The sequence below is a fragment of the Molossus molossus genome, unplaced genomic scaffold (genome assembly GCF_014108415.1).
Source record: "Molossus molossus isolate mMolMol1 unplaced genomic scaffold, mMolMol1.p scaffold_m16_p_11, whole genome shotgun sequence".
Classification (NCBI taxonomy): Eukaryota; Metazoa; Chordata; class Mammalia; order Chiroptera; family Molossidae; genus Molossus; species Molossus molossus.
The window spans coordinates 103,772,025-103,779,267 of record NW_023425346.1 but is presented as its reverse complement, the minus strand read 5'-3'; positions in this window follow the sequence as shown (position 1 = coordinate 103,779,267).

Genomic DNA, 7,243 nt, shown 5'->3' with positions numbered 1-7,243 from the left:
GGGGTCAGGCCGGTCCTTTCCGTGGCCCGTCAGAGTGAAGCTCAGCTCCAGAGTTCTGTCTGTTCCAGGCCAGGGTCACAGCTCCTAAGCTTTGGGCCAGAGAGGAGCCGTTAGAAGGCTGCAGCTTAGAGCATCACAGAACTGACACTGTGAAAGGGACCTTGGAGTCTTTTCACACACCAAAGAGACAAGTGAGGTCGCTTAGCCAACCTGCACTATTTGGTAGAAAGAGACCCAGAAGCAGAACTGAGCCTGTGGAAACTACTAAGTCCTGAACCCGCACAGGAGCGGGGCTCAATGTGGTTCCAGAGCCACCAGGCTGGAGCTGTCGGGCCCAGAGCAAAGGGTGGTGCAGGCCCAGTGCAGAAATTCCACTGCTTAGTGGCCACGCCCCCGCCCCCGCCACGCCACGCCCCTTGCCTGATAGGAATAGCCACACAACAACTGTTGCCCTAGAATGTTTCCACCACGCCAGCTACTGTTATTTTTCCTATTTTCCAAATGAAGGTACATGGCAGAGATGCCTTAGGCTCCTAGCAGCTTCCTCAACCTTCTCCGCACGCGCCACAAAGACACTGGTCCACCTTCCTGTCAGCTCCTGGGGTATGAAGATGCATCGGGACTTTGCACCCCGATCTTGGTTTTGCAGCCCTGGTTTAGGCTGGCTGTTTACACAGACACACACTAGCGCGAGCGTGTAAATCATTTCCTTTGTGCAGCAAGTGCAAAATGCACGATAACTCTGAGTGTATGAATTCTTCTCTCATAAAATGGAAGATTAATTTGCCTTTACACATTCCGTGAGCTGATTTAAAAAAAAAAAAAAAAGCTGTTTTCATACACATAGATTTGTCTGATGAACAAATAAGACATTGAGAAATCAGAGGAGTTTATGACACTTTTGAAACTGTACACTTGTCTCCTAGATCACGTGAAAACCAAGTAATGATTTAGAATGGATTGATGGAGGCAGCCAGGAGGAGGGTTTCTGCAACGCTTCCCAACTTCATTTTTTCTCATCACATTTGGCGTATATTTTAGAAATCATCTTTACACTTGAGCGTTTTGTTTGTTTTATAGATTATCTGCTACAGTATCTCTGGGAGTTTTGTTAAACTTCAGAATTTACTCCATTTGAGAAACTGTTTCTTTAGATTTACCCTCTGAATGTTCAGAAAGTGACAGCCACCCAAAATTGTTGTTCTGTTTTTCAACTGTCGCTCAGTTTCCAAATATAGATTCAGTTTAAATATTTATCGAATTGCTGCCAAGTACTTGACTAGGCACCTTTCGACCTTCTTTCATTTAACCTTCTGAGACCTTGCTTGGCAGGTCAGGGAGGTAGTGGTTTGCCCAAGGCTACTGCTAGAAGCGACACACCCAGAATTTAAAGTTTTCCATTTCCTGAGTGTACATACGTGTGCCTTCTTCCATGCTAAGCACAGTGTCTCTCCTGGTTTTAGAAACACGATGGCACATTTCATCAGTGTGGTCCCAGGGACATTTCTGTGATGTGGGAGACAAATCTATCCCAAACGTGTCTAGGTCCACGGGCGTGGTCACTGTCTCCCGTGTCTGATGGGCACCTTTCCTGCCCAGAGCTCGCTCTCTCATCTCACCCGGCACTGCTTTTTGACTACCGTTGATGTCTTGCTAAGCTGGGACCCCGCCCCCCCCCCGCCCCCAGCAAAACGTGCTGGCTAACAAGAATGTGCTTCCGTGTGTGGCCGCAGTGACACTGCCCAGCCGGCCTGGCAACTGCCAGCTGGGATCGGACACACTTGCTAAGGAGCACGCCGGCTGGCTCTCCCACAGCCGGGAACAGAAGGCTGCCTTTGGCGAAGGAACGGCAGCCGGCTGTGTGGACGGGCGGTCTCCTCTTCGTGCAGAGCTTGTCACACTGTCCTCGGAGCCACGCCCTCCCCAAGCCTACTGGGCTCTCCTACCCCCTCCCCGAATCCTGGCTCCTGGATATAAAAGCTCCACATTTATCTTAACACCTGAGGTTCCCCATTAGCTTCACTGTGGGGGAAACTCAGAAGGAAGAAGCACCCGTATAAGGCACAAAACACTTCCCAGGTATTTAAAGATTTTCTAGGCTCATGACCTTCATCATCGTTCAAGGTTATGGTCCACTGGGGACATTTCTGCTGTGCCCATCATGGCAGGAGACAGAGAGAGGGTGATGTGAGCAGAGGGGGATTGCGATAAGACCCCCTTTGCTGCCCTTTTTGACACCTCCCTCCCATTCTATTTCCCGTCCCTGCTCCCTCCACCGGAAGCTGCAGGACACTAGTCAGGACTGGCACACTGGAGCCTGCATGCCCCACACACACCGTGGCCTGAGACATAAGAATTATTTTTGCATTTTAAATGGTTTTTTAAAAGTCAAAAAAAGACTTTTCCCTAATTCGAATTTCAGTGTCTAAATAAAGTTTTATTAGAACATGCCCACACTCACTACCTTCACTCTGCAGAGTTGAGTAGTGAATCAGAGACTGTTCTGACCTCAGAGCCTCCAGTGTTGACTGCCGGGCCCTTGCGGAGAGTCTGGTCGCTTCTGCACCAGTGTGAGAGGGTTCTGCTGGGCTCAGTGGGGCCTCCAGAAGATGCTGTGGCAGTAAACCTTGCGTGGTGACAGAGCATGGGAAACCTTGGGGAAGGTCTGGAGCGAAAGTCGGGGAGTCCGTAACCTCTCTTTGTAGCCGCGGCTGTTTCTGTGGGAGACCTGTGAGTGCAGGGAAGGAGCAGTAAATCAATACGTGCCCCTCGGGAACGTGTGATGAATACATTTTATTTTATGAATACATGGGCAGTCCACATAGCCTTTGGCAACTCCTTTCTCAATTCCATTCATTATGTTGTACCAATCAAATCTTGGAAGCGGTTATACAACCCAGAAGCAACTTACTGTGTATCCCCCGAAGGTGGACAGGGTTTGGTGGGCGGCTTGGAAGGAGGGTAATTTGGCACGTATCCAAACCAATATTTGCTGAATATTTAATGCTTGTGGATGCAAAGGGGGGCTGTGCAGGAGGGTAAAGAAAGAGGTGCCCCGGGGGTGTCTCCTCCAGCCTTTGTCTCATTCTCCACGGTGATTTAGCTCTGCCCCAAACCTGCAGCAGCCACTCAGTACCTGCGGCTCTGGGAGGAACCGGAGACCACCCTCCATAGAATCGGGTGGGGCCGTCTTGGGGCTTGTCACCGCAGTGCACTTGAGATGAGGTTCAAGTGCAAGGTGTTGATTTAGGAGGTGATCCAGGAACCCAGAGCGTGTTGGGAAGTGAGCTAAGGGAAGGAGGGAGCTAGTTTAGGGGGGTCCCTGAGAAGGGCGCCATTGTAGGGAAGCAGGGTTCACTGCCCCAGAGGCCTCCAGGAGGCTGCATGAGGTCCACGGCAAAGTGGTCCCTGCCCCAAAGGGGGAGGGAGTGAGAGGCATTTATTCGCCAGGTCATTGGTTAAGGGCTGTTCTCTGAGGCACCAGTACCCTGATGTTTCAAACCTAGCACCCTCCGAAGAACCCGCCGGGTTCCCACAGGGAAAATCCATCTGAGCATTTGGGAGGTGAGCCAAGGGTGGAGGGAAGGGAATCAGCCACGTTCTCCTTCTCTGCGCACGGTGCGGCCCTTTCGAGGGTGCTGGGAAGCACGTGTTCTCTGTCTCCGTTCTTTTGCGGGGTGTTTCATGTCCCTGGCCGTCAGCTGCTCCAGGAGGCCGCTCAGCTGTCCGCCCTCTGTCCATCCCTGGGACTACAGGAAGGCCAAGAGAGTCTCATAACTGGGGCAGAGGAAAGAGCAGCCATCATGCCCCAGCCGGGGGCAGGGGAGGTGGGGCTCCCCTGGCACAGACACCCACTTCCTGTCCCCCGGAGCAGATGATTTCCTCCCCTTGTCTTCAGTTTCCTGACCTGAGGATGTCAGATGGGCCAGAGGGCCCGTCGATCAGCACGCCTCAAACCTGAATGTGCAAGACAACCTGGAGTCTCACCAAAAATGCGAGTTCTGGTTCAGTGGGTCCCAGGTGAGGCCTGAGATGCTGCACGTCCAACGAGTCCCAGGTGAAACCTCCGCCTCATCTGCCCGTCACATGCTGAGTAGCCGGGTGCGGCCAGGTGCGGCCAGGTGCGGCCAGGTGCAGCGTACCTGCCCAGTGAAAACCTCTGGTTACCCAGGGTGCTGCGGGAAGGGGGGTGTATGGGGGCGTACCGCTTCCACATCTCTGTGGACACGTTGCTGTTGCTCTTCTCATCCTTGCTACAAATGTTATATTTATGTTTGAGACCATAGCTGTTTCAGGAAGCCCACTGTTTTTGTGAGAAGCAGAGCAGTTTCTAGAAGTTTCTCAGAAAGGAATGCGGTCCCCATTTCTTTCCCTGATAAGGCGTTTGTCTGGGACTCCAGAGATCGAGCCGTTACCCTGCCCTGCTTGGTGATCACAAACACAGAGTCAGGCTGGGCAAAGTCTTCAGGCCTTGATTTCCTCGCCTGGGAAACAGCCACTGTAACCCTACAGATACGTGTGATGATCGTGTTTCCCACACTGACCACACCCACAATCTTAGTAACGTTGGTTACTCACGTGACCCACACATGTGATTATAATGTTGCATGCCTTACACTTATTCTCAAGCTCAAAGCACCTCGGAGTTGAGGTGAAAAATGCCCTCTGCAATGATTTATTTCATGTTTCAAGATACCCACATTCACAGGCTACGTCGGGGTTAACATAAAAACGAGGCCCTTGAACCCGTCAACAGACACCTACTGAGCACGGGCTCCGAGCGAGGCCGTGGGCTGGAGATCGGGACCACGGAACGTGTGGTGGAAACGTCGTGGAAACCTCGCTTCCTTCTCAGAGCCTCAGGGTGGGGGAGGGTAAGGAAATACTTTCTCATCACTAATTAACTCACTTCAAGTGCGCGCTCCAGCGGACTCGAGCTAAGTTACACTTCATCCGGCTTCGGTGTCTTGGGCCCAAGGGTCGGGGCCGGATTGCCCGTTCCTCCCCCGCTCCCGTGTTTACCACCTTGCAGCACCTGGACTGCCCTTTGACCTTGACCTTCACAGGGGGATGCCCTGAGCTCCAGGGACAGCCGGAGGAGCAGACGCTGGTCACGTTTTGGCCAATGACGGGCCCGCCTGTTTGTTTTGAAGAGAGGAAGTAAATGTTTACAGAAGAATGGAATTTCGAGGCTGTGGGGAGAGCTAGGGAGAGGGACAGAGCCAGTGATAGGTAGTCTGACCTAAAACTCAGAGGAAAACAATGCCTAACGGGGACATTTCGTTAACTTTTACTATTCGACATGGTTTCTTCTCACTTTCTCTCTCTCTCTCTCTCAAATCAATAAAGGAAAAAAAAATTAAAAACAAAACAAGAAACTATACGGCGTTTTTTTCTTTCCGTGGAAAAATTAGTAACATCTACAGCACTTGCACAAAAATCCCAGATACGGATTTTTTCCTTCTGTACGGAAGGTGCTGAGCTGGGGTGGGGGAGGGGGCGGCAAAGACCAGGGCCCCTGTCCCACAGCCCGGGTGTCCAGGTGGGGCAAGACCAGGGCCCCTGTCCCACAGCCCAGGTGTCCAGGTGGGGGAAGACCGGGGCCCCTGTCCCACAGCCCGGGTGTCCAGGTGGGGCAAGACCGGGGCCCCTGTCCCACAGCCCGGGTGTCCAGGTGGGGCAAGACCGGGGCCCCTGTCCCACAGCCCGGGTGTCCAGGGGGGGGAAGACCGGGGCCCCTGTCCCACAGCCCGGGTGTCCAGGGGGGGGAAGACCGGGGCTCCTGTCCCACAGCCCGGGTGTCCAGGTGGGGAAGACCGAGGCTCCTGTCCCACAGCCCGGGTGTCCAGGTGGGGGAAGACCAGGGCTCCTCGTCTTCCACGCTCGCCGCAGCCGCCTCACCCACCGGCTCTGGTCCTCAGAAAGAACCCCTACGGCCAGAGTGTTGGTCCCCACGGGCTGGTCAGTGCTGCCCGGCCAGGGTGCAGCGAAGGTCCTGCACAGGACAGAGGTGGCGAGGGGCACGTTTGAAGGTACACCTCTCCGTCTTGCTTCGGAAGGATCAGCCCCTGCACGTGTGGGACGTTTTGCATGGCGGTGGCGTGGGGGCTGGGGACCGGGCGGGGCGGACCTGGGGAAGGTGACGCCGTGTGAACTCATCTCCGTGAAGCTCAATACTCTGAGCTCAGCCTGAGCTGTCGCGTCACCTGTTGCGAAGGTGCCGGAGAGACGTCAGGCGGCCAGCAAGAGAGATTCTCTGACTAAAAAACCTGCCTTCGTGATGCTGCCCCGCGACCCCAAGCAAGCTGGGAAGGTCCTCCCGGTGGTGGGGTCGGGTCCACCTAGGGTCCCAGGAGATTGGAGGTGGGAGGACCTGAAGGGGGATTGTTCGGGGGGGGGGGGGGGCGGTTAGGCCTCAACTGGACGAGCCTCGTTCTCAAGTCCCGCCAGCTGAGCTCAGGTGTAGTGGCGGTCACTGATGACCAGCAAAGCAGCTCGGGACCCGTCTCCAGGTCTCGCTGTGGAAACCTAGCCTCCCCGCACTCTTTGCTGCTGACTTCCCCCCGAACCCTGTTAAAGGGGCAGGGTTCGTGGTTCCCTTCCGCACGCCACACCGGCTGTCTCCAGAGCAGTGGCTGCTGTGGTCCTTGGGCTCAGTGGACTGAGTTGTGTCCCCACCCCAATCCGTATGTTCAAGCCCTAACCCCCCTGTGACTATGTTTGGAGATGGGATTTTGGAGGTCATTAAGGTTAAATGAGGTCCTGCGGAGGGGGACCTAATCTGATAGGATTGGTGCTTACAAGGAAAGGAGAGAACTCACTCTCTCTCCCTGTCTCCCCCCCTCTGCCATGTGGGCACACAGAAGGTGACCCTCTGTGAGCCAGGCAGAGAGCCCTCACCAGAACCCAGCTGTGCTGACTGGTACCTTGATCCCGCACGGCCAGCCTCTAGAACCGGGAGAAAGAAGTTTGTTTTGACGCCGCCCAGCCCACAGCACGTTGGCTTTGCACCCCGGCTGGGACACCTGCTGTCTCCGGGCGCTGTGCCTCATCCTCGTCAGACTCGTTCTGCTCCGCAGCTCGCGGGCCCCGAGGGGGCAGCCCGTTCCGCCTGTGAGGTCTTCGTCCCCGTGACTTCCGTTCTGCGCGTTTTTGGGAGGTCATCCCCCAAGAAGACAAAATGTGTACATTGAAGATGCTCGATAGAGTGAAATCTTTCAGGTCATAAATCAGAAGGATCGAC